This window comes from Myodes glareolus, chromosome 3 (assembly GCF_982192425.1).
Source record: "Myodes glareolus chromosome 3, mMyoGla1.1, whole genome shotgun sequence".
In the NCBI taxonomy this organism is placed as follows: Eukaryota; Metazoa; Chordata; class Mammalia; order Rodentia; family Cricetidae; genus Myodes; species Myodes glareolus.
Genome location: NC_142028.1, coordinates 124358632 through 124386168, shown reverse-complemented (window position 1 = coordinate 124386168; position 27537 = coordinate 124358632).

The window sequence follows — 27537 nt, the reverse complement described above, 5'->3', positions numbered from 1 at the left end:
GCATTGTGTATGTGTATGTGCATGCACACGTGTATCTGGGATGAACGTATGAGGGAAGATGTATTTGTCTTTCTGAGTCTGACAGGTTTCATTTAACATTAGGATTAGCACCTCTATCCAGTCTTCTTAACGTGATATAATTATATTCTTGACTAAATATATATGACATAATATATATATATATATATATCATATTTTTATATGATATAAAAATCCCATAGAGTATATTTATAATGTTTTCTTTGTTTGTTCTTCTGTTGATAGACACATAGACTGATTCCTATCCTGAACAATATTGCAATGCGTTCTACTCCTCACTTAAATTATATTACATAATAAAGGAGACTACTCAATCCACTCTCCTATGAAATAAGAAGCCCTATGACATCCACACAGCATGAAGGAGAACAGCATTTAACCATGAGCCTGGCACTAAAACTCAGATTTTTGTCAATTGCCCCAAATTCCCAGAAGTTAATCACTAACCCTCTTTTTAGTTCTTTGGATGAAAATCTGCCTCAAATGTGCTTAATGTAAACATACCTGGCTGGTTTCTGATATGGAGCTTATACCTGCTTGTGGCTTAACTGACCTTAGGATTTCAGGTGTGTATATTTTATTTTTTATTGTTGTAATTATTCTGTAGTGCTCCTGACCTACTAAACAAAACAAATAGACAGAATAGTCCTGGAGCGGAACAAAAGGGAAGACAAGAAACCTGGCTGGCTATTCGTCCGACCACTAGGAAGGGTTCTCTACAAATAATGTGGGCTTGATAGCTATCTGCTGCAAGTTGCTCTCAGTGTGGTTTCCTTCTCTCTAACTCCTCTGCACATCTTTCTTGATCTCACTGCTCCTTATCTTCACTCTTCTCTGTGTGAGTTTTTCTCACTAGATTAAGAAAATGCTATAGCAATCTTACAAATTCATAGGTCTCCTCCCTTTTCTGAGAACCATTTCTGCCTTCTTGGTAGTTTAAAGAGGGCTGACATTTAAGTTGCTGCACAGACACCAAGGTGGTAATGGACAGGTTGGACTCCATAGTCATTAATTAAGTTTAGCTGGTCAGAAAAGAAATTCAGTCACGTTCACAGGCCCAAACTTCCCATACCTGCCCATGTTTACTCTCCCACTTCCTTACTGTGGAACATCCTATCTGGCAGGCTGAACCGACATGCCCAAGCAGGGGTGAATTTATCTAGAGATGCTTCTGTATCTTGGCTAGACTGGCCAACAAAGTTAGGGCCTTACTTAGGCCACTCACAGCAGGCAAACTCAGAACCATCGGTCACTCTTGCTGCGCTCCCTGGCGTAAGGAAGCAGCAGTTGGCCCATCCTATCTTCTAAGTTCTCTTGGTGTCATTTCGTCTGTTTCTTAACCTCAGCAGATAAGGAGCTGCAAACAGTACAAATATGTGTGCCACCTTAGCTTCAATAGATGATGCCCCACAGAATGGTGAACCTGCATTGCTCCTTTTCTAACAAAGGGATTCTAATACTCTTAGCTAATATGTGCAACCTGCTTCAAAGGTTCGAAATCTAGTGCATGGCTATGTAAACCTCCATTCTCAAGTCCTGAAATTCTCTGTGGTTTGTATTTTCTGATGTCTGGACTTTTTACACGCTGTTCTTACTACATACAGTGCTAGACCTTCTGGCCCCAGGTATTCACATTCTCAAATGTTACCTTTTCTAGGAAGGCTTTCTCAAGATATGGCTGGTCATTCCTCTCCTCTGAGTTCCTGGGGCATGCCTTATGGATTTGAATCAAATGTGAATAGTGTGTAAGATTTGAGTTCCTTGAATTTCTTACCATTTTCATTCATCTGTTCACATATCATATGCCCAGGACTAAGAATCAATAAACTCTTTTTTAATGAACAGACTGACTGAAGGAATGAACAATGAGCAAATAAAGAGGGAGTGTAGTGTAAGAGAGGAGGATGGCCCAGGGAGATAGGTTTGAAGACTGACGTTCAAATTGTAGGTCTGGGGGGGAAAAAAGATAGATGTATCTACACTGTTCGAATGTTGGGATGGTTAAATAGCCTTGGCCCGTCGTTTGATTTCTCTGTTGTCATGTTTCTCAAGTTTGGGAGATCATAAATATTACCCTTCTTTTCCTGGTAAATCGTCATCATTCCAAGGCACATGGAAGACACGAGAATCAACACCTCTAGAGGGAAACCCCAGGGACGTGCACTCTTACAGTCAGCAGTACCTGGAAACAAAGTACAGTCACTGATGTCACCTTTTGATCTCCAGCAACAGCTTCCTAGAGTCTTAAAATGGTTCAATGTGATGGGCTCACACTTAGTTCAGATTAAAAGTAATTTACCAAAGGAACATACTTTATTATTTTCCTTAGACTGACTTTCAAGTAAAAGCATGAGGACTCAAGACAATTAGAAAATGTATACCCAGAGCTGAGAATAGTGGTCTATGCCCATGATCTTAGCAATCAGGAGCTAGAAACAGGTGGATCTTTATGAATCCAAGGCCAGCCAGGGTCACATAGTGAGATTCTCTTTTCTTCTCCCTCTTTATATATATATATGTGTGTGTGTGTGTGTGTGTGTGTGTGTGTGTGTATACACATACATACATATATATGTGTGTAGCATATATATGACATATGTGTGTAATATATGTAGACATATATACATATTTTGTACACATATATAATACATTATATAGTATACCTTTGTTATGCGTATGTATATAATATATATGCATATGTGTATTGTGATTGTGCATATGATGCTAAGAAACACACACACATATATATTACATAAATATATTTCTTGTTCTCTTAGTATCTTATTAAAGATCTTAGTTCCATAATGACGTGGATTTTGTTTGTTTCTCTGTCCTCAGAAGTCACAACAGAGCCTAATGCACAGGTGTTTCCTAAATATACTTTGAAACAAGGTGAGACGAATCATTTCCCAGCACATGCACCCAAAGAACTGACTTCGTTCTGAAAGTCAATAGTTTCTTTTACCTTGACCCTTGCTAGCAAATAGCAGCATGGAAGAGTCATGCAACAGACACAGGAAGATCTGTTCTCCTCAAAACCTCCAATCTGAAATTTTAGCAAGATTTCTAAGAGTTCTAAGACGAGACATTTTATAATTTGTCCTTTCATCAAGTTTTCCAGGCTGGTGCTTTGCTCTCAGGATCTGTATCCAAAGAAGGTAAATGTTCAGATGGTCATTCATTAGGAGAGGGTCCTAAGAATATTGTTAGTGAAAACCTAAAAAGTTATCTTGAATTTCTCTTTGTAAAATCCCAACTAAAAGAGGAATTGAAATGTTTATAATTTGCTGATGTATTGATTAAAACAATAGTGCAAGCAGTAAATTTGGAAAAAATATAATATGTATCTTTGTTTCTAGAACTGAGGAAGCAATATTATGATAATAAACTGATTAAATCAGGAATTATTTGCAATTTTTCTACTAATAAGAAATAATTAAGTCAGGACATGAGAAATAATTCAGTAATTAAGAGCTCTAGCTTTTCTTCCAGGAACCGAGTCTCTATTCCCAGCATCCAAATGGCAGTTCATAATTGGAACTGTAGATCCAGGGCTCTAGCTGTCTCTGTTGACCGTCAAGGGCACCAGGCAGACACTTGGTGGACAGAAAACCTTGTAGACAAAACATCCATACATATCAAGTAAATAAATAATTAAAAATAATTGGAAAGTGAAATGAAAATATTCTTTGTTACATGTAGCAGGCAAGCTAAAGATTACCTATTAAGTCACCACGACCAAATAAATAAACAACAAAAAAGACAAAAGGGTTTAGTAAGGAAATACAAGCAAAAGCATTAGAGGTAAGAAATACTGAACATTATGTTCCATAGTACTCTGGGAAACATGATTTAAGAATAATTTTAAATAAAAAGGAATTTGGTTTACATTTTCCTATTTAATATGGCTTCATTAATAGAATGACTTTACGTATTTCTGTTTCTCCTGTTTGATAGAATTATACACAAAGAAATTGTTTTCTCTCACAAGACCTCAACTCCAAGTAGAGCAAAAGGAATGTATTTGCCTAGACTTCTCTCCAGTCTCTGGGAATTGGGAAGTTGTGTCTTTTGGCTCATGATATCTCAGAAGACACACATGAGTACAGGATTTCCATGACTGATCTTGGCTTCTTACACTTCTTCTACCCTCCATAGGAACACTTGCCCCAGTAGCCTGTGGGATCAGAATCACGTACGAATTACATGAATATCATACATAGCCAGTGAAGCAACACACACACACACACACACACACACACACACACAGAGAAAGAGAGAGAGAGAGAGAGAGAGAGAGAGAGAGCACTCCTGAAACTTCCATATTTGTAGGCAATCCAGAAATTTACGAATGAAGAACATAGATAATATGGCTTTAACTCACCAATATTTTATGCAACACAGTTTTTCACAAACATCAAATGAACTCAGTCTTTTACATACAAAGAACTCGTCAATGACAAGTCTCTCTGTTCTTAGCATATCTGGCAGAACCTCATGCAGCCATTTTGTGGAAGCTACTACAGTACTGATGACAGAGATGAGGGGCCAGTTCCACGTCTTTTGATGTCCCTGTTCTAACACTGAAGCAAGCACTATACAGGGTAGGCCATAGGACATGATCTCCAACTGTGGGGAAAAAAAACCTTCATTTATAAAAGACAAATCATGCTACAAACATAAGCCATTTCAAAATCACAATAGTTTAGCAAAACTCAGATATATTTCAGTCTCATCAATTCCATGCGGTCACCTAAAGCTGCTAGTCTCCAGATGGTGACATGGGGTGTATCACTGAACAAGCATGGCTTCCAGGGTCCACAGGGTAGGTAAAGGGAATCCAGAGTCTCAGAAGTAAGTTTTATTCAGAAATAACAGTACTTCCTTTCACATTACGTTGTTCATTGATAGACACATGATCCTGTCTCATTAGAGAGCAGTAGCAAGAATAGCAATATCTCCTTGTGCTTGGGGATAGAAAGAGATGTGTGCATACATAGGAAACCTCAATCATGCTATGTTGTCTGCTTTCTTAAGTGGAGAAGGTGGTAAGTGGGCTATCCACAGGTGAACATTAATTCCTGTGCCGAATGTACAGGAGCCATCATTAGCCTGTGGATGTACAAGCTGAAATTATAAAGGGGATCCTGGAGTATTGCTAGCGATGCTTGCATTTAAGGGCAATGTCTCTGTTAACATGAAAGAATGTTCAACAGAGTGTTCACTAGAACTCTGAGCAGTGGAGGTCTTCAAGAAATCACTCTGTGTAACTTGGTCTGGAGTAATGAACCTGCCAGGATAATTGGAATCCTACATAGCAAAGAGCACAACCTTTTGACCCTATTGGAGAACAAAACTATGTGGCGGAAGGATGGAGCCTTTGAATATCTTCCTGAATCTAGATGTCTTTGAGGTAGATAAAATTATACCTAAATTACCCCAAAGTCATCCAAATACTAAAAATTCTGATAACAAAGGACAGTGTTAAACTGAAGTAAGGCACCAAGTAGACACGTTGAGATCCTGAGGGGAAAAAGCAGCTCTGCTCTAGAGGTCACAGTTGGCGTGGCCACTGCTATGGGAAATTATAGTGAGGCTCACACTGCACAAGCCAGGTAGTGCTTAGCTGCTGTGTAATGGGCTACATTCACCAATAAGACATCAGGGCTCAAAGTACAGAACTTGTGAATTGGGCAAAATAGCCAGAGGGATACTAAAATTGTTTTATAAGCTTAGAAAAATAGGAAGCATTGTTTCAAAATGAGTCATACCATACAATTTGTAGGTCTGCACAAGAAGAAAAAAATTGCAACAGCTAGGGAGTTAATAAGAGAGCTAGATAAAAAACTGTGCTCTTGTAGCATGGGTATGATTTTATTTGCAATGGTCTCTATTTGGTATAAAAAGTAAACTTCTGCCTTGGAAGAAGATAGTCTAGACATGACCCCCAGATATATTATTTTGCCTTTGTTCCTCCATGCAGTTGCTAAATTTGTAGCTATTCCAAGCACGCACACAGTCTGAGTGTGCACTGACAAATGATCAGCTCTATTTTCCCAGCTGAACCCCGACCCCTGGACACCCAATCATATGTATTTATGTATATGATGTATATGTAAATGTGTATACACACACATATATGAAACAGTCTGGTTACGGTTAAGGAAGGGTACGTGTTGTTGATAACCATTGCTGTAATGTTGAGAAAATATGCGGTGACTCCAATATTTAGGTGTGAAACTCAGTGCAGCACAATTAAGTTAACATATGCTACGCTAATGCTCTTGGGAAGGATCTGCATTCAGAGTAAAGAGGTCTCTGTTAGTTCCATCATAGTATCTAAGGATAAGTGTCCTCTCTCAGACAGTCTACCGTACTTACATTGAGGGTTTTCAGATGACTGTTTCACGGCAATGAGTTCTCTTATTATTATTACTTTAGTAGTATATGTATGTACATGTCTCTGTGCATGTACATATATACTGAAATACTAAGGGAAGACATCAGGTATCCTCTTCTTTCCTTCTCTGCCTCTGAGACAGACAGCTCCACATTGAATCTGAAGCTCATTTTTTTTTTATTTTGCAAAGATTAGTGGCCAGGAAGCCTCAGTCATTCTCCTGTGTCCACACCCCTGACCTGCTGAAGCAGGGATAGGTTTATACAACATTTGATCAAACTCAGTGGTTCATTTGGGTGCCGAATATCTAAACTCGGGGTTTGCTGCTAGTAGTCACACACAGCAAATATTCTCACACACCGAGCCATCTCCCCAGGCAAAGAAGTGTTATTCCAGAACTGAACACCCTAAGGTAAACTAGAAATAGCTTCCTTTGTAGTCATTTCACATAAAGTAGCAAACACAGAAACTCACTGTCTATTATATGCATTGCATATACATTAGATATTTGTGTATACAAGTATTCAAAATATACATTTGCTATATATAACAAATATTATAAATATAAAACATTTGTATATACACATTAATCTACATATGCACCTATTCATATATGTGTGTTTGTATATATACATGTCCATATATGTGTGAATGTGTGTATATATACACCTATATTTGTCTATGTGAATGTTGCTGGGTTAATTGTTAGTTTAGCATCCCTATGCTGCTAGGAAACTCCAATTTTCTTGAATTAACCTTGAGTTCTGGCCAAACATGTGAGTCTCAGTAACTGAGAGTTGAAGACTACTTCTTTCACCTTTTCCCCCAATTATCAAGGAAAATTAAGTGGTAAAATATGTCAGATACTCTTAGAAAATCCTCTCCTGGAATTCATTCCCTGGTTACAAGCCTTGGATGCTCTGAGGTTGGATCAAGGGCACATTCTTACATGCACAACATAGACCACAAGGTTTATGGCATTCAGGTCTCAAGAGATAATTTCTATATGGTCCAGTAAAGGTGAAGGAAAATCATTGAGCTATTCTGTAGTCTTTTATCTCTTATAATGCCATGATGTATTTCATGCCTGCTAATTTGAATTTTCCTATTATGTAGTAGGCAAAACTCCACATATTAAGTAATATTCTCAGGAGCTAGGAATGGAAATCTATCTGGGGGTGGATATGAATAAACAACTAATACTGTCAGAGATGTTGATATGAAAAAAACCTTACATTATATTCATAATTTTAGAAGCTATGTTTTCCTTTCAAGTCCTCCTGAATTTCTATCATGTTCATTTTCAACCCTAGAACAAAAGTTAGTGTGTTTTTGGTGAATCATAAAATATGAATAGGCCCCTGGCATTGTGACACTATTCCTCTCATGTTTCCCTTTAACTGCATACATGTAAATAATATGATGCTTATCTGACGTCTTAAGGAATTCTCTTCCTTCTGCTCATGAAATCACTGGCCCTTCATATTTGTCTTACTTGGAGAAATATACTATTCTCATGCAGGTAGATCACATCATGGTCAGCTACTCTGCTATCTAACTTAAATGTCTTCTCAGTGGTGATATTTTGAAGGTTTTGTGTCTGATGTAGCAGTTCTTAGGGGTGTGGCCTTTAGGAAATGATCAGATCATGAACTATTTGACCTCATAAAAATGAATTACTCACCTTATAAATCCACCTTGATGTATTTGTAGTATAATGGACTTCTGGTGGAAGTTTTAGCAGGTGAGGTCTTTAGGACGAAGTCTGGTAGCTGAAGAGCATGCTTTGAAAGGGTTTACTGGGTGCCTGTCTCCTTCCTCTCACTTTTTCCCTCTTCCCTCTTTTTCCCTCTCCTCCTTCTTTGCATTCCTCATCTATTTTATTATTTACTTTTAATCTATTTTCTCATGTATTACATTCTGACCTCAGTTTCTCTTCCTTCCTCTCCTGCCCCCAAATGCACTCCTCCTCTGTTTCCATTCAGAAAAGGGCAGCCTCCCAGGGATATCAACTGAACATGATATAAAAAGTTAAAATAAGACTAGACACCTTCCCTCATATTATGGCTGGGCGAGTCAATTTAGCAGGAAGAAAAGTTTCCCCAAAACAGGCAAAAACATCAGAGGCACTCCCGCCTCCCACTGTTAGGAGTCCCATAAGAATACCAAGCTACACAACCATAACACATATGCAGAGGGCCTAGGTCAGATCCATGGCAATTCCTGATTGTCAGTTTAGTCTCTATGAGATCCTATAATCCCAAATTAGTTGATTCTGTGGTTTTTTATTGTGGTTGTCCTTGGCCTCTCTCTGGCAACTACAATCCTTCTTGGTTCTTTTCTGCTGAATTCAATAAGTTCCATCTAACTTTTGTGTATTTCTGTATCTGTTGCCATCATTTGCTGGATGAAGCCTCTCTGATAGGATTACGGTACGATCCTGTCTATGAATATAGCAGAATAGTGTCAAGGATTGTTTATTTAATCTTTTATTTATTTATTTATTTATTTATTTGTAGTGCAAGTTTGGTTCTATCCTAGGTCTCTGGGTTATCTACTTTCTAGGATGGTATGGGAGGGGAATCCTTCTGTCTATGTGTTGCTTTTATTGGTTAATGAATAAAGAATCTGATTTTGGCCGATGACCTAACAGAATATAGTCAGGCTGGAAGAGATAAATATACTGAGAGAATAGGCAGAGTCAGTGAAGATAACATGTAGCTCTGCCAGAGAGAGATGCCTGATAGAACTTTATCCTGTAAGCCACAGTCATGTGGCTTCTGTGATACACAGAATAATAGAAATGGATTAAATTAAGATGTAAAAGTTAGCCAATAAGAAGCTAGAGCTAATAGGGCAAGCAGTGATTTAATGAATACTGTTTCTGAGTGATTATTTTCAGAGTCTGGGCAGCCGGGAAATGAACAAGCAGCTTTTTAAAACACTGGGTCCTAACCATCCAGGCAATGTCATGGGTGGGCTCCTTCCCATGGTATGGGTCTTAATCTGTACCAGCCATTGATGGTCACTCCTGAAATTTCTGTGCCATCTTTACTCCAGAGCATCTTGCAGTCAAGACAAAATACAGGTCTAAGGATTTTGTGGCAGGGTTGGTATTCTAATTCTTCCACAGGAAGTCTTGCCTGACTAAAGATGATGGTTGGTTCTGGCTCCATCTCCTCCATTAGTAGGAGTCTTAGTTAGGGTCACCCTGATAGATTCCTTTACTTTTGGCCCAACATGACTTGAACAGTTTGCTTTGCTTTGTCCTCCTGACAAGAGAATTCTTTTGCCACAGAATTGAAAGCAATGGAGTCAACTACCAAAGGATTGAAACCTTTGCATCAAGAACAAATAAACCTTTGGTCCATTAAGGGGATATATGTCAAGTATTTTGTCACAGAGGAGAAAAGCTAACTAAAATGAAAAGCAGTAAAATATTTTGATAAGGGTGTTACTACCTTTCACTTTTCTGCCTTGTGCTTTGCCGTGTGGGGGAGAGGTGATGCTTATCTATCTCCCTCTATCTATACTATGAATTCTATGTAGATTTAACATACTGCTTAATTAAAGTCTTTGATTATGATAAAACCTTCATTTTATGGCATGGGAATCCTTAATGTCCTCTCTGAACACAATCCATGACAGCGCATGTGTGCATATACATACTCAGGAGCATGCGCACGTGTGCGCGAGCACACACACACACACACACACACACACACACACAGCACCTCCTTTCATTCAACTGATATACTCTCCCTGTAGGTACACAGGTCTTTCCCCCCCCCCCACTTCGTGGCGATTCTGGAGATTCTGCACTAGCACTGGCTTGAGGGTATAGCTTAGGAAGAATTTGGCTATCTTTTGTTATGGTGATTCCACCTGTAATCAAGGTTCTAGCAGTGGGCCCCATACGCCTGGCTCCCCCAGCTGATTCTGCCTGAGGCGCCGGGCACCTGTAATCTCCTTCCACTGCTCCTGTTGGGAGGAGGCCATGCCCTTTTGAACCCCCTTGCCCACTGGTATAAATACCCGACTTGAGTTTAATGAAGGGGCCATTTACTCTTTGGTAAGTGAGCAGGTCTCTTTTGTGTCTGTGTCTGTTTAAACCCTCAGGACAATCGTCCATTCTTGTGGACTCGAGTTCAGGAAAGCGTGCACCTGAATCGGGCCTGGGTATCCACAGAAAAGATAAGAAGGCAACATCTCCCCATAGTTGTTTCTCTGGATTTGGTCTGAAACCTCAAAGTCCTCTTAATGGGGATGAATTAATCTCTGTTCATCATACCAAAGCTAGCATTGCCTATTCTCAGTCAAAGTAACCACTGGATTAAATGGAATATCTGCATGAGAAAGAAATTATCCTACCCTCTTGCTCTCCTAGAAGCCGTTTTAAGTGGAAGTGACATTACAGATTGGGAAGACCAGCTTCAAGTGCCATGAAGGAAAGCAATATTCATGCCAAAGTCTTTACCAAAACTTCCACTCAATCAAATTTTCCTGGCCCAATGAAGGCACTTCATGAATATTGGCTAGAAGAACTATTAATTAATAAATGGCTTACTTTTGTACTAAAAAATAAATGACAATAATTTAGAGATGATATAGGTCAGGGGTAGAATTTAAGGTCCAACTGATACTGGACAATGAAGATATTTTGGGGGTGAAGAGGCCTTTCTTGATAGCCTCAGACCACCAACACTTAGTAAGACATGTATTCCATTTCTCAGTTCTCACAACTTCTCTCATTTAGTGAATCTTTTAATAAAGCTTTTCCCCTCCATCCTAGTGGACAAATGCTGTGTCTGCCTATTCCACTGGTTACTTCACAACTACAGTCTTTCCCGCACCTGACAAGTGAATACACACATAGAGACATACCATGCCTAGTTCATATCTGTCATTTTGTAACTTTCAGTTCCATGTCACCTGCTCATAATGCATTCTCTGTCCCTATTCCATGCAAACTGCTCCTTTAATTAGGACATTTTTAGCAGTTTACACCAATCTGTGTAAGTAACTATGTGCCTGAAATTGTCTTTAAGAAATAATTTTCCCTTCAGGTGAGATAAACCCACCATGGTGGGATGCGACTTGGAAGATATCAAAAGTTATTCAATGGATGTACAATAGAAGGAGATATCCTAAATATGGCATTTTTCTGAATAGTCATTATTAAGCCCTATATTTTACATTAATGATGAATTGTACTTATCAGCAAAGCCATAAAACAACAGCTATGGATGTGACAAATACAATTTGAGGAGACTTTTCAGCACACTCCTCCCCACTAATCACAAGCACCGCTCGCTCACAGTTATGAATGAGGTTGAATGAGGACTATTGATTTCTCCTTGCTTTTCACTGAGACTCCAACTCCCAAGCAGTAAAATACCCTGCCCTCATCCTACTTTGCCTTAGTTTGCCCTTGCCAAGTTGTCAGATTTAATTAAAGGCCAAGACAATAGCAACAGCAACAGAAGCAGAGACCTTGCTTGTTCTCTATAACACACCATTAAGGGAGATTTTCAAAACTCAGGCAAGTAGAGCTAAGACATGAGCTGTCACTTAACTGCAGAGAGAGAGAGAGAGAGAGAGAGAGAGAGAGAGAGAGAGAGCTAGAGAGAGAGCTAGAGAGAGAGAGAGAGAGAGAGAGAGAGAGAGAGAGAGAGAGAGAAAGAGAGAGAGAGAAAGAGAATAGCTCCATACTTCTTTTGGGGTCTCCTGATTCTGAGAAAGGCAAATCGGGAAGAATGTCTGTCTATTGCAGCTTAAGATGGAATAAACTACAATTTTTGGAAGGTAGGCTCAGAGGAAGGGGTTCAACATCTAAAATCACATCTGGAGGTATACAATCTGGAACTGTCCATACACCCAGCTTTCTTCAGGTACAAGGCATGCAGTGAACAACATCTGGCCAATATGGTAAAAGAAGTAGATTTTAGGGAAAGGTAAAAAAGAAACAAAGGTAGTAGAAAGGGAGAGGAAAGCATCTTAACAGGCAGAATAGAAGGTAACTTTGAGATAGATGTTTGGCGTTCCTCCCTCTTTTGTCATGGTTTCTAACCCATTACTACAAACCATATACTTTGTCTTTCATCTTTCTCCTCTGTAGCCTCAGCTTATAAATTTTGACCTCTTGTCTCACTTATTCAGCATCAGCAACACCTACCACTGATCTCCCACATAGTAAGAGATAGCTGTCTAGAGAAGGGACAAAATCATGCCCAGTGTCTAAACCTTTGGCAATGATTGGGAAAGGAGAAAGAAGAAAGACTCAGAAATTGCAAAGGATTGTTGTTGTTGTTGTTGTGGTGGTGGTGGTGGTGGTGGTGGTTTTGTTTTGTTTTTGTCTCAGAGATCAGGACATTCTACCTGTAAGGAAGAGGTGGTGGTGATATTCTCATCTTTCTAAGCTTTTATCAGAAGTTTTCCACCCTCAGATAGGCTGGAAATAAACTATGATAGACATTTCTATCTTTCACCTAGATACACAGTTCATGGACAAGCATGTACACACACTGACAACAGAGGAGAATTTCTTTCTCAGTCATTGGAAAATGACTAGTAGATACCATAACATTTCAACCGTGAGTACCTTAAGATGTATTTTCAGAGCATGAGGACCTTGTCTCACATGAATATTCTGTTATCACACCCAGGAAATTGCACAGAGATAGTAACTGCCTGACAGGTAGCCTCATATTAACATCCCCCAAGTATTATTTTTCAAATGTCCTTCACAAGTGATTTAACAAATTCAGGACATAACTAAAGAACTCTTATTGAATTTATTTTATGCATTTTTATTTTCTTTTAATATGTAACAGCCATCTACTCTTGTCATGAATATGGGATATTTATCTAACTGGTGGTTAGAAAGGAAAAAGTCCCCTATAAGACTAGGTATTTGAACACTTGTTTTCCAGCTAGTGGTCTATTTGAAAAGGTGTAGTGGCATTTCATTTGTACTTTAATAAATAAAGGTTGCTTGAAGATCAGAGAGTAAAACAGTCCCACTGTCAGCCTTACACACCAGGTAGTGGAAACACACACATTTAATTCCAGTAGACACAGTAGTTATCATAGAAACCAGGTGGTGCATGCCTTTAATCTCAGCCCAAGAGAATTATAAAATGGGAGGAGTCAGCTTTCATGCTCAGTCTCATTCTGAGAATTCTGGAGGCACAAATGCCATTTCTGAGGTAAGAGCCAATGAGGCTGTTTTACTCTCTGATCTTCAGGCAAGTTTTATTTGTTAAAATACAAATGAAATGCCACTACAAAAAGGTGAAGGAGTGTAGCAACAGACCGCTTGGCCACTTGTTCATTTCCCAAACACCCAGACCCCTGAAATAATCACACGGAAAACTCTTAATTAAATCACTGATTGGCCCATTAGCTCTAACTTCTTATTGGCTAACACTTAAATATTAGTTTAACCCATTTCTATTAATCTGTATATTACCACAAGGTAATATACAGCAAAGTTTCAACACATCTATCTCTGCGACAGGTCCATGACATCTCTGATTCTGCCTTCTTCATCCCAGCATTCCATTTAATTTTCTCCACCTACCTAAGTTCTGCCATATCCAGGGCCCAAAGAAGTTTCTTTATTAACCAATGAAAGCAACACAAAGACAGAAGGACCTCCTACACCATTTTTCTTTTTTTGTTTAAATAAAAAGGAAAGCTTTAACATAGTAAAATTAGATATAACAAAATAGTTGTCAAACAAGAATTGCAGTGTAATATTTACGTCTACTTTACCTTTTATCATAACTAAGGAAAACTATAACTATAAATTCTTCAACTCGACCAAAGACTCCAGAAGAATATAATATTACCTAATATAATATTACCTAAGTAAACAGGAAGTGCATTGTAAGCAACTTCCAAAACTCTAGAATTGAAAGAGACATCTCATTGCCTGGACAGTCATCCAAAGTTGTTCTGTACCTTTGGAGCATCCATCTTCAGCCTACAGGCCCATGGTATCCAGAAGACTTTTCCATGAAGCAAGAAATTTTAAAGACACTTTTGCTTATATTAGCAGTTTGTCGGTCACTTTTTTCTGTATCCTATAGAATGTCTCATAGACTTTTGCATGAAGCAAGCACCCCAAAGGATCATCTCACTTTTAGGCAAGTTCAGCAGTCATTGCTCTGTGGGTCCTGCATGTACAGTTTATGCAATAGTCCAGGCAAGAGCAATTTCTTGCCCTAATGGCTAACCAACTCCATAAGGAGCCTCTTCAATGCCCATCTTCCTTTTGAAGTAGGTTGATGCTTCCAGGAGCAGATGTGTCTCATTGTCATGAAAAGTCCTAAATTCTTTAACATTTTAAATGTCATATTCTGAACGTCTCTGAAAGATTTGAAGAATCCCTATCCATCTGAAATACTTCTCTGTACATCTAGAAAATCTAACTAACATGACTACAAACTTTACTATTATAGATAATTATCTATTAACCTATATTTCTTAATTGTACATTACATTTTTAAATGAACTACACTATCACAATATCTTAATCAACAGCAGAAATATACATACAACAAAACTGATCTTAAATTTGTATCAATAAACTAAGATCCATACCAATTGAAATTATTCATATCTATATCATATCCCCCTTTAAATATAAACAAACATTTATAGATGATATTTGGAAATATGGATGTAGTTTTGTCCATAATTCTTCCTCCTGTTTGGGGGTGCTATTAATCAGGTCTTTCATGGTATATCCTGTGTGCTAGGTTTATCTCAGTCAGCAGTTTGGCAAGGTATTTTTTGAGGCTATTCTTGGCAACCTTTCAGGAAACCTTGGTCCATGAAACCATATTGGCCTGGAAACAATCTACAAGTTTTTATCTTTAGTGAAAACAAAAGAAGAATCTTTTTTTCCCAAACAATGTGTCCTTAGACCCAAATTCTGAAGTCAAGATATGTAACATGAGGGGGCCTGCTTGTTGGGGTATTTGTCCCGCCTAGTACACCAAAGCCAGCAATCCCCAAAGAAAATCACACAGAGGACTCCATAAGATTATAAACTGATTGGCCCTTAGCTCAGGCCACTTATTAGCTCTAATAACTTGTGTTAGCCCATTATTTTTATCTATGTTAGCCACACAGCTCAGTACCTTTCTCAACGAGGCAGTTTACACCTTGCCTCTCTGGTGGTCTGGGCAGAACTGCAGAGGGAACTTCCTGCTTCCCAGAATACTCCTGTTCTCATTGGCTTGCTTCTACTTCCGTCTGGTTTACCCGCCTGCCTGGCCAATCAGTGTTTATTTAAAATATGATTAACAGAATACAGACAATTCTCCTGCAACACTTCCCTCTCTCTCTTTTTTTAAACAAAGGAAAATACCCATAGTCCATTTGTTGGGAATGTGGATGTAGTATTTCAGACTACTTCCTGCAGGTTGGTGTGTTGATAATTTTATGGTGATCTAAAGAAAATTTAGAATTATCATCAAGTCCTGATTGGAGTATCCTGTGAGTCTTGATCATCTCAGGCAGCAGTCTTGAATCTCTTCTGGATGTAGAACTTAGACATCCAGGCCCTCTACTGGAGATTTCTCAGGTGGTCTTCCTTGATCAAACTGATTTTTTTTTTATCTTAGAATGAATCCACAGCCTCTCATTTCCTGTGGAAACAAAAGAAAAATCTCTTCTCCAAAGTAGCATACCTTTTGACTTCAATTTTGAAGTCAAGGTATTGCTCTTGCTTCCACAGGAGAAGAAAAATTGTAGATACCATCAAAATTTATAAAGGTCCAATTTGTTGAGGAGAAACCTCTTGGAAAGGAGAAATGACAGCTCATCCACAATAATGATAATCATACAGGTGGTAAGAAAAAAATATAGAATGGGGGCAGAGTTCTGTTCTTATCTCATCAGGAAAACACTCATCTTTGAAAAATACAAGGGACCCTGAATGTTTGAATACTGAAAGATGGAAAAATAACTACCCAATAGGGACTATCAAGAAAACTGAATAGATTCTGTAATTAAGATATACTAAATCATATTTCTAAATTTATAGAGTTGGTTTTGAAGTTGGACTCTAGCTCAGTCCCTCTCTAATTCCAAAGTCTGTTGTTAAGAGAAAAACCCAGAGTTTCTGGAGTTTCTGTCTCATGTCAAGAGCCATGATATGGGACAGAAAAAATACGAGTTTAGAAAACATCTTTGCTTTTCTTCATATCTATCATACCTTTTGTTGAATATATTTATCATGCCTTTCATTGAATATATGTATGTCTGTATATGTCTATATGATTACTGTTTAAGTTTTCCACAATGAACAATGAGTTTTTCCTGCAGTGACATTTGAAGTTTTCGGAAAGAAGATGAGACCCCATAACAACAACTCTCCCTGGTTGATATGATACTGACAGTGCTACTACAAGACCTGTTTTGGGTACCAGCTGCACAAGATGGTTCCAACTTGATTAGCTGAAATGGCACACATCCTGTACAACATTCTGGCCAGACCTCCAAAAAATACTCAGAGACTATTTGCAATTTTAAAAGACATTGATCTTGAAATTTAACAATCATTTTACTTTCACAGGATCCCACAGAAAGAACATTGCCCCCATGTCAGCTGGAAGTAATTCTAGAGGATGGCATCCCCTCTCCCAGTTAAGTTTGTCCTTGGGGTTAGGGACATCATTTAGGGGTTGGTTATAATTTGTATATGGTTGAGGGTTGGGGGAGGAAGTTTATAAGCTCAGGGATTTTTTGAAAAAAAAGGGATAATTGGACGATGGGATAATAGATTGGTACTTGTGAGTTAATGTTTTTAGACAAATATATTGGTATTGAATCTTATATATTGATATAAAGTTAAATTATATTGACTATTGTATGCATGCATGCTTCTAGCTCTGTTTAAAACATTTCTATGTGTATATATATATATATATAGTATTGATATATGTATATTTACCATATTGCAGTGTACATTTCTACCTCTGCTTAAGATACTTATATATTATTTATGTATTGATATATATAGTTACCATATTGTGATATATACTTGTACGTTGTTTACATTTGGAGGTCATATTGTCCTCATTTATTGCACAGTTATTTATTGTCTTAGTCTTTAAGTTAGATTGGTATTGAGAATTATATAGATCAATAGTCATCTATGTTTGTCATTTATAATTAGACTAATCAGGTTTTTTAGATACATAGAGATTATATTCAGTATAGATAATCTTCAACCTCTTCAAAGAGCTGTAGAAAAATGGCCTTTAATCTAACTCAGAGTTCCGTGGTAGTGAGACACAATCACTCCTGGCAACATTGATCTATTCCCGAGAGAATGTTGAGCACTAAAGACACTACACCTGGAGCCTTTCTTCTTGGCAGATCTGGTCTTTGGGTAAAAAAATACTGCCCATACCTCAAATACTGACAGAGATGCAGAGTATCCACAAATGGATAAAACAGGACTGTCATATCCTGTTAAAACAGGGTAAGATAGTTTTGAAAAGTTTGCCTTTAAAAATGGTATGTCAGTTACGTTAGGCCTTAGTCAAAGTTGGTTGTTTCAATGCTCCAGACATAACTTTGGGTGGTTGCCCAGGTAGACAGTTGTCTCTGTGATTTGTTGCATGTTTTGGAAGTTGTTTGATTGCACTTCCTAATTACTCAGGTAACGTTATTTCCCTTCTCAGATCTTCAATGGAGTTGAAGACTATATCAAGGTAGTTATTTCCCTCTCATGACTTGGTCAAGTTATTTATTATACAAGACTTAAGTTAGTTAGAATAGGATATTTGTATTTATTGTATATAATTTCATAGTAGATTTAGAACTCTCTTACTTAAACAAAAGGGGGAGGTGCTGCGGGAGCTCCTTCCGCTCCTTCAGCCAATAGTTGCTGAGATACCAGCCCATTGGAGCGTGGTCTCTCTCTCTCTCTTTAAAAAAAGCAGCACCTGTCCTCCATTTTCTCTCTGGCTTCCGGCTCCACTTCCGGCTCCTAGACTCCTTTCCTGATGGCACAGAGGGGCTGTTATCTGGGACAATGACCTGTAAGTTTTTCCCCTTTGAATAAATAACTATTCTATTAATCAAAATTCCAAACTGGTGTGGGATTGTTTGTGACTTACACCTTCAAAGATATAGATACCTTTAAAATATATATGCTGGTTTATCTTATATATTGTATTGTAGACAATACAATGAAATGTTTCTCTGCTGCTGTTGTCCCTTTCTCATTAGCATTAAGAAAATTCAAGGTTAAAAAAGCATTATGTAATCTATTTCTGGGAGCATTTTCTACCCCTTTCTGTTTTTTGAACATATCCTTTATAGTTCTATTTGATCTTTCTATAACTGCCTGACCTGTAGGATTGTGTGGTATACCTGTAATATGCTTAATATTATAGTAAGCAAAAAACCTGTTTCATTTTCCTAGAAACATATGCTGGACTATTATCTGTCTTTATTTGTGCAGGTATACCCATGGTGGCCATAAATTCTAATAAATGTGTGATTACTAAATTAGTCTTTTCTGAGCTTAAAGCAGTTGCCCACTGAAAACCTGAGTAAGTGTCAATGGTGTGGTGTACATATTTTAATTTTCCAAATTCTGGAAATTGGAACACATTCATATGCCAGATTTCATTCTTTTGAGTACCCTTTGGGTTACTCCCTGCAGGTAGTAGTGTTTGGTTATAGAAAGAACAAGTAGAGCATCTCTTTATAATCTCCTTATCTTGTTGTCATGTAATAGAAAATTCTTTCTTTAAACCATTGCTATTGAAATGATTTTTTAAATGAAATTCTGAGATCTTCAGCATGCTTCCAAACAATAATTGGTCAATTTCTGCATTACCTTGTGCTAAAGGACCTGACAAGCCAGTATGAGATTGGATGAGTGTTATTTATATAGGACAAAGCCTATTCCTGTTTATGTCTTGCACCTGGATAAATAATGGAGATAGACATTATGAAACTTTGCTGATAGGCCACGATCTCGTGGTGACATACAGATTAATAGAAATGGGTTAAATTAATATATAAGAGTTAGCCAATAAGAAGTTAGAGCTAACGGGCCAAGCAGTGATTTAATTAGTACAGTTTCTGTGTAGTCATTTTGGGGCTAAGCTAATCAGGCGGCTGGGACAAACAAGGGGGGCCCCTCCTTGCAACGCAGGAGGTATAGGCTTCTTGGACAAAGTACATCACGAGAGGAGGACTTTAAGATTAGATAGGAACACTCTATGTCCAGTTTGTTCTCTGCTCCATGTTTGTGGTTTCCTGTTCCTACCACCATGCCTTGTGATGCTGTACCACCTTGCCATGATGTACTAGTATTCCCCTGGAAATGTAAGGCAAACAACTCCTCCAAAGTTGCTTTTGGTTGCATTTTATCACAGCAAAAGGAAAACAGTGAATACAATCTATATTTGTATATATCTTTCAATACCCTATTTTTCTCTTGTCAGTGGAAAGTTTTGAGAGTCTGGACTAGTTAGAGGAATGACTTTAAGAGTCCTCCCCAAGTGTGGGTTTTTGTATTTCCTTATGATGAGTCATGTTAAAGCTTTAAGACAAATTGTTCTGTAACTGATATTGAGTCATAGCAGCAGGCTCAGAATGTTAGTTCATCCCATCATTGACATTACTATATTAGATCAGTTGGTTACATTGTGGGCTGCTGGACACCTACATTGGAAGGGATAATTTTGTCCAGCAATTAAGCAATCTTTAGGGTGATAGGTTGAATGAACATGCTGCTTATCAATAACTTTTGCACCCCAGTGTATAATTCTTCCATAGACCTTTTGCTAAGCTAATTATATTTTTGATATTTAACGAAAGGAAATTTTCTGTTTTTATAATTTCTTAGTTACATAATATATATTGACTGGTTTTCTTTTGTTAAAAAATCCTTTGTCAGCTAAGTACATGTGTATTTTATGATGTTAAAAAACAAACCCAAAGTATATAATGGTTAAGTCCATAATTTTTATTATATTCTGCTCAAAATACCCTATGTGTGCCTGGTTGCTTTCCTATATGATGGGTCTTTCATGTGATCTAAAGCTTCTAATACATTTGGTGAATCAGCACCACAGATGTTTTTTTCTTCCTACCTTTTTGAACATAAAAACAACAGGCCAAAGCCGCTTGAGGAGTTTAGGTTATCTACACAATCAAAGTAGAAAACAACTTTGTGAATTGTATACAGGATTCATTTTACAGGATGAGTGGAACTTGATAGGGAACCCTTTGGAATGGAAATAAGGAAGGAAAAATTAGGAGGACAGGTTGAAATGGTTATAGGTACAGAACTTCCTAAAACATTATCAAGTCAATAAAGTTTGATTGTGTGAGCCTAGACTGTAAGGGCAGGAAAATAGAAAGGAATGAGCAAGACATGAAATTTCAATGGATCTCAGAGACATGAAGGAAAGGGAGATGATAGGCTTTCCTGCTTCTTCAAAATCTTTGAATTAAGCACAGAATTTCCTTCCTTTAATGCTGTCGCTAACTATGGGGAATCAGACTAGGTTAATGTCAAATGTCTATTGGCATGGGCATGGTTGCAGTTGTGATCTGCCATACTTCTCTTATAGTTTCTCCTAGTCTCCACGGCTCAGTGCGATGATATTCTGTTTCTTCTTTAACAAATAAAAAGTGTCTGAAGATCAGAGTGTAGAGCTAAGCCACTAGTTAGCCATAGGATCCACGTAGTGGTGGCACAAACCTTTAATTCCCAAACTTGGGAGGCATACAGATCTTTGTGAGTTCAAGGCCAGTATGAGCTCTATGATATTAATCCAGTCTAAAAGAGTAACAGAGCCAGGTGGTGGTGGCTCACACTTTTAATCCCAGTATTTGAAAGTCTCCGACCTTTAATCCCAGCACTAGGGAGGTGGAGACAGGAAGGGATACAGATGGGTGGAAAGAGGAATAAATGGTGGGAGGAGACATTCAGTGTAATATTTTGTAGATTCAGCATTCAGTCTGGGACAGGATCACTTCTTTGGTCTGAGGAATCAGTAGAGGTAAGAACTAGCCCACTGACTGTTCTGTTTCTCTGATCTTTCAACATTAGTCCCTATATCTGACTCTAAGTTAATATTATTATTAATATTATTAATTATATATTAATAATATATACTATAATATTAATATTATTAATAGATCAATTAGAATTTGCACTGCAGTTCAGTTTCCATGGATTTCAGTCCTATATAGTATGAACCCCAAAGGTGAGCTGTAATAATTTCTCCACTGAGAACAGGTACCAGGCAGTTCTTGCAGAGGTGGGAGACAGCAAGTGGGGTAGGTGTGATGAGTGAGTTCGTGAAGGCAGGGGCGTGGCTGTAAGAAATTAGACGCAGGTGTGTTAAAATCAATGCAAGTCAGTACTAGGCAGGAGCAATTTTGAGATTAGGGCTTTGGATTCTATTTTATTTTTTATAAAAAGAAACAATCTTTGAAGGAAAAGTCTCGCGGCTCTATTGTTGTAATCTCACCTCCACTCACACAGTTTTACAGTTTCTGACCCACTTTCTTCATCTCCTTCGCTGCTTCCTTCAAGTGCAGTTTTAGCTCCAAACCACAGCAAGTACCTTGCTCAAAATGCTTTAATCTCCAAGTGCTTCTCATATTGATTTTAAACAGCTAAGTGCCAATCAACTCCTCTCATCCTGCAGCAGCTGAGGGCAGAGAGATTTAAACAACAAACAAATAAGGCTGGAGTGAAGAAGTTGGTTAGAATTTTCAAATGATTTTCAGAATGTACCAGCAGTTTCTCTTGACCCCTCCCACCATGGAGGTACAAGATTGTCATGACAGAACTAGACTTGGTGTTGTCGTTTTAATAACAGTAAGCATACAAGGAGCATTTACTCTATGCCAAGAATCATTGATAGTATTGAATTCAAACCTTACAACACCCTCCATTATTATTTCTGCATGTGTGGGGATGGGTGTGCAGATGTAAGTGAGGGGTATGCACATGTGTGCCTGTGAGTGGAAGCAAGATGTTTTCCTCTATCATATTACACCTTAATTTTCAGACAGTGTGTCTCACTGAACCTGAAACTAGACTGACAGGCTCACAAGCCCCAAGAGCTCACTGCTCTTTTCTCCTTCAGCACTGGGAACCAGGCGTTTGGCATTGAGCCTAACTTTTCATGTGGGTTTTGGGAGATAAACATGTGACCCCCAGGCTTGCCCTGTAAGTGCATTGTTCACAGACACCTCTCCCCATCCATACTGTATCTTTTTAACCAAAGAAGATACTGAAGTTTGGGAAAGATGTGTGACCTGTCTAAGCTCACACACCTCCTCAACAGGAGAGAATGCTTCTGGATGTCTCTTTCCTCTGGAATATATACTAAGAACTAGCAAGCTCTAAGGACTCTCTGTCACATTTTTCACTCGGTAGTTGTTTGGGGTGGAGCAGGCTTTCCATCTTTACACAATAAAAAGAGTGTGTTTTACACCTTTCAATCCAATAACTGTGCATTAGTTGTAGAGAAGATTTTTGCAACAACTTCTACTGGTTTTTGCCTATTCTATTATCCATTATTGACCATTGAGTCAATGTTAAAAGCACAAATTTCACTTCAAAGGAAATGAAAGATAGTTTATTATGAAACCAAATGTAAGTGACCATATCCTATGAACATATTATGGTTATGCTTAATACTGTGTTTTCATGCGGTAAATGTTACATAAAGTTTCTTCATAGTCATGGAATTAGAAAAAAACATATTTCAAGATACTTTTGAAAAATGCATTGATGGAAAGAGCAAGCAGGTGTGTTACAAAAAAGCCTGATCATCTCTGTTATAGGCTTCAAAAGATAATTGGTGATATTCTTAGTTTTTTAGGTTGGTGGAAAGTAGGGTTCTGTTTATGTGTACACTCCAAAAGGATTAACCTAGCATACACATGATGTTAGGTCACACATAGAGGTTGAAAACCCATAGTTATTTGGTGGGTTAAGATAGCCCAAGATAATTGGGCTCTGGACAGACAGAATTCCATTCTCCCAAAACACAGAAGTTCAAATCAATCAATCCTCTATGGCTTTTCTTTTTCTGAGAACTCCACTATTTCAACAGTTGAGTCATGGATCAGTTACTCTTATAGTGCTGTGATAAAACACTATGACAGAGAAAATTTATAGAAAGAAGGGTTTATTTGGGTCTTGCAATTTCAGAAATCTATGAGTGCATCATGATCACGGTGGGAGCATGGCAGCAGGCAGGCAGACTTGGCACAGAACAGCAGCTGAGAACTCACCTTCTGATTCACCAGCAGGAAGCAGAGGATGCTCTGTGGAGAGAGGAGGCTTTTAATTCCTTAAACCTACCTCTTTCAACAATGCCAACATTCTCATCCTTCCTACATGGCTATCAATTGTTCACCAAGTACTGAAATGACAGACACTGGGGAGTGTGTCTCACGCATATCACTGCAGGTCATTGTCTTAAGGACTTGTAAGATAATACCTTGAAGGTCAAATGACACCCAGTACATAACTTTGTGGATAAATTTTTATTATTTTATTTATATGGGACTACTAAGTATTGAATCTAGGGATTTATGTTTGCAAAACCAGTGAGCTACACCCACAGCCTGAATGAAGCTTTGGTGAACTACAACAATGGATATATGCTTAAATTTTGCATATGGCTGCTGTCTTTGGGATATAATGGTAGAATTAAACATATCAGAGATTCTATGGTCTGTAAAGCCTCAGTTATTTACTATTTGTCCTTTTCAGAAAAAGTTTACTGATCCTTGCACTAGACAAAATATTTTGGGTCAAGAAGTTTGCTCTTCAATTGTGACTCTGCAGCAGCTAGCACTACAGGCCTCGGGTCATTCTGGTGAAAACTTACATCTTCCATCCTTACAGCGGCATCATTTAACCTTGGCTTGGGGTAGATTATTAAAATGACAGGGTCCTGCTGGACAGAGACCTAGAGAGGAGGCTGAGAACTTTCATTTAGCTCGTCTGTTTAGTGGCTCAGTGCATATCTCACCAGTGTCCCAGTAAATGGATGGGAAATCCAAACGCAGATCTGCAGAAATCATTATGGAAGAGCTAATATTACGTAAGGAATAAAAGATTGAGATCAGGCAGAATAGAATAGTGAAGGGAAAAAGAATAAAAATAGACCATAGGTAGAGTGCCTTGCCACTTTAACTTTCCCTAGGGGTAACACAACTCCTGTGATACGTAGGTTATTTGAGTTCTTCATTAGAACTCCTATTAATATGGTGTTGAAGGTCTCTAACTTCACCTTCTGTGTTAGAAATCCTAAAGTGGTGTTTATAATGTTACATCTATCTTGGGAAGGACAGAAGGGGAGCTGATGTGAGGTGGGCAAGCGAGAGATTGGTAGGTAGAAATACCTGCACAATTTCGGAGCTGGTAAGTAGCCCAGAGTATAGGGATGAACACTCCATCTAAGCAATTGCTGGCAAAGGGTCGTCTATCTTAAAAAGAAAACTTTATTTATTTATTTATTTGCTGGAGTTGCAGCACTAGAAACGAGCTCCGCTTGTCTGCACCCTGCAGGTGTCATGGCCAGTAATATGCCTCCAAACAAGACATGGGAGCAGTGCAGGCGTTTCAGTGGCTTGGCTATCAATTGCAAGGAGGGCTAGGATTCTGGAGGGAGCTGTAAAACAGAAGAAAAGAAGTGGTCTATGAGTTCCAATTATAAAGCTACTGGAGAAAAGGAGGCTGACCTTTGCTTTCCAGCTTTCAAAGAATTTGATTTGTCTAGTGGTTCTGAAATCTGCCTCAGAGGCCCCTGGATGCCATGAGAGCCTCTGTTCTTCTTTGTTGGAGGCAGCTGAGAATTGGCATGCTTGTCATAGATTGAGAGTCATTAAGACCTCAGGTTTAAAGGGGTATTAAACATCAAGAAGTGTGGTCATTTGACTATTAAAACTCAATTAAGGAACTAGACTGATTGACAGTTAGCAATTTTAACTTGGCAATTTCTCTCTAAAGTACACTATAATATCCTGAGCAAAATTGACTAGCCGACATTTGCAGACAGTCCACTCTTGTTGAATGAATAGCTTTCTCTTTAAGTTTGCAGAATGAGTCAAATCATTCTTTCACTTTGTATGTTTTGAGTATTTCAGGTGGTTTCCTTTGTACTTCTGTCCTTCATGTCATGAATGTTCCTTATTTATGTAATCCAGTCTTTCAAACTTCTCTATAGACAGTTCAAAATCACTCCGAATTTAACAAGAAATTCAGAAAGCTTGCCTCAATCCATATGTATCTTTCTTTTAGTTGCTAGTCAACAGGAACGGCTAGCATAGTTTCTTCCTAGAGTAACTATGCTTCTTTCCTAAGATAAGAAGAAAACAAAGATGTCAAAAGTCATTCATTTTTGAAGACGTGACTTCATTCTCTTATTGGAAACTTAAATCTAAAGATGAAGAAACATGTTATAGGATGGGTGAGCCACTGTTGCTTTCTTCACTGGGACTTTGAATATTCTGGTTTATAATTTATGTTTTTTGTGTAGTTGTTTTTTATTAGACTTGTGAAAATTTGTTCATTTGTTTTCAAATTACTTCTTCTGAGAAATGACTTTGGAACAACAAAAAGCAACAACAACAAAAAGCAGTAACTGACTGCGTGCAGTGAAGATGATTACCCTCCTAGGAAATTGGGTCAACGTCCACTTCTCATCTGTTTTAGTGATTGGCACACTTTGGAAATGGACAGATAACTTTGTTGAGCTTAAATATTAAACTTGTGGTTTTGGGTTTTTTATATTTCATCTGAGGTTTTTGGCAAGGGAGTCCACTTTCCTAGCCCATCAAGTGATTCCCAAACTGTTTTATGCTTTGTGCTTTGCAGGCATATCATTTGAGCTAGAACTTTTTCGAAAGAGCCTAGCTATAGGAAGTCAGCAACGGGGGCATCCAAGAAATCATGAAGCTGACGCCTTTGCTTTGTGAGAAAGGACAAAGAATATAAATAGCATAGCTGACCCCAGACTAGTTCAGAACACCTGCCAAGACTTCCTAATGATCACTATTTGTTAGCTTCTGCTAAAATTGAGGTTTCATTAAATTTGTCCTTTTTACTTTTATGTATCCTAGTAAGAGAATCACAGTCACTGAAAGCCTCACAATTTGCACACTATTTGTAAATCTTTATTTTGTTTTGTTTTTCTTTCCTGTGGCTTAAAAAAGGAACATTCCTCTCAAAAAAACATCTGTGTAATGTGAGACTATTAAAGGGGAGGGAAGGAGTGATCAAAAAAAATTAGGGGGGGGGCTAGCTGAGCGTATGGGTGCAGTGAATACATACCAAACATTCCGCACTATGGATCTAGAAAAATGTAAAACCCATTATTTTTTTGGTACATGAATAAAAAATAAATTTCTAAGATACAACGAAAGATGATAAGAAATGAGAGATTCTCCAGTACTAAAATATTATGGTGGGAGCTGTGAGGGTTTCTATGGTGATGGTGGTCACAGGGCGTCAGAGACAGAGTGGATCATGAAAAATAGTTTATACTGGACTTTGTGCCCCCTGGTGTGCCAAGCAGCTTATTCCCTTGTATCTTGGGACTTTGTAGAAAAGGAGAAGAGAACCCACAAATACTCAGGCTTTCTAGGAAGAACTTTCATGTCTCCTTTTAGAAATCTTAATATGTTTTGTGAATTTTAAATGGAGCTCCACCACATCACAAACTGTAAAGACCAAAATTTTAGATTTAACACTTTGCTATTTTATTTTTCATTAAGAACAAGAATCACTTCAAATTAAACTGTTATCCTGCATTGGCTGTAAAATGCATTCTGCTTTCAAAGGTGCTAAAACAAGAATGTTCGAGAATCAGTGAAATGTATATTGCCTATATTTAATACATAAAAATCATTTTCTTTTTCTTCCAATCTTTACCTGAATTTTCTTCAAATAGTTGATGCATATTTGTTCTTTGGTTTTCTGTGCCCATTGAACTACTATCAAAAGCACCCCAGATATTCCAATTCATGTTTTCACTTAGAAAAAAAAACTAATTTACAATTTAAACTATTAAAGTGCAATA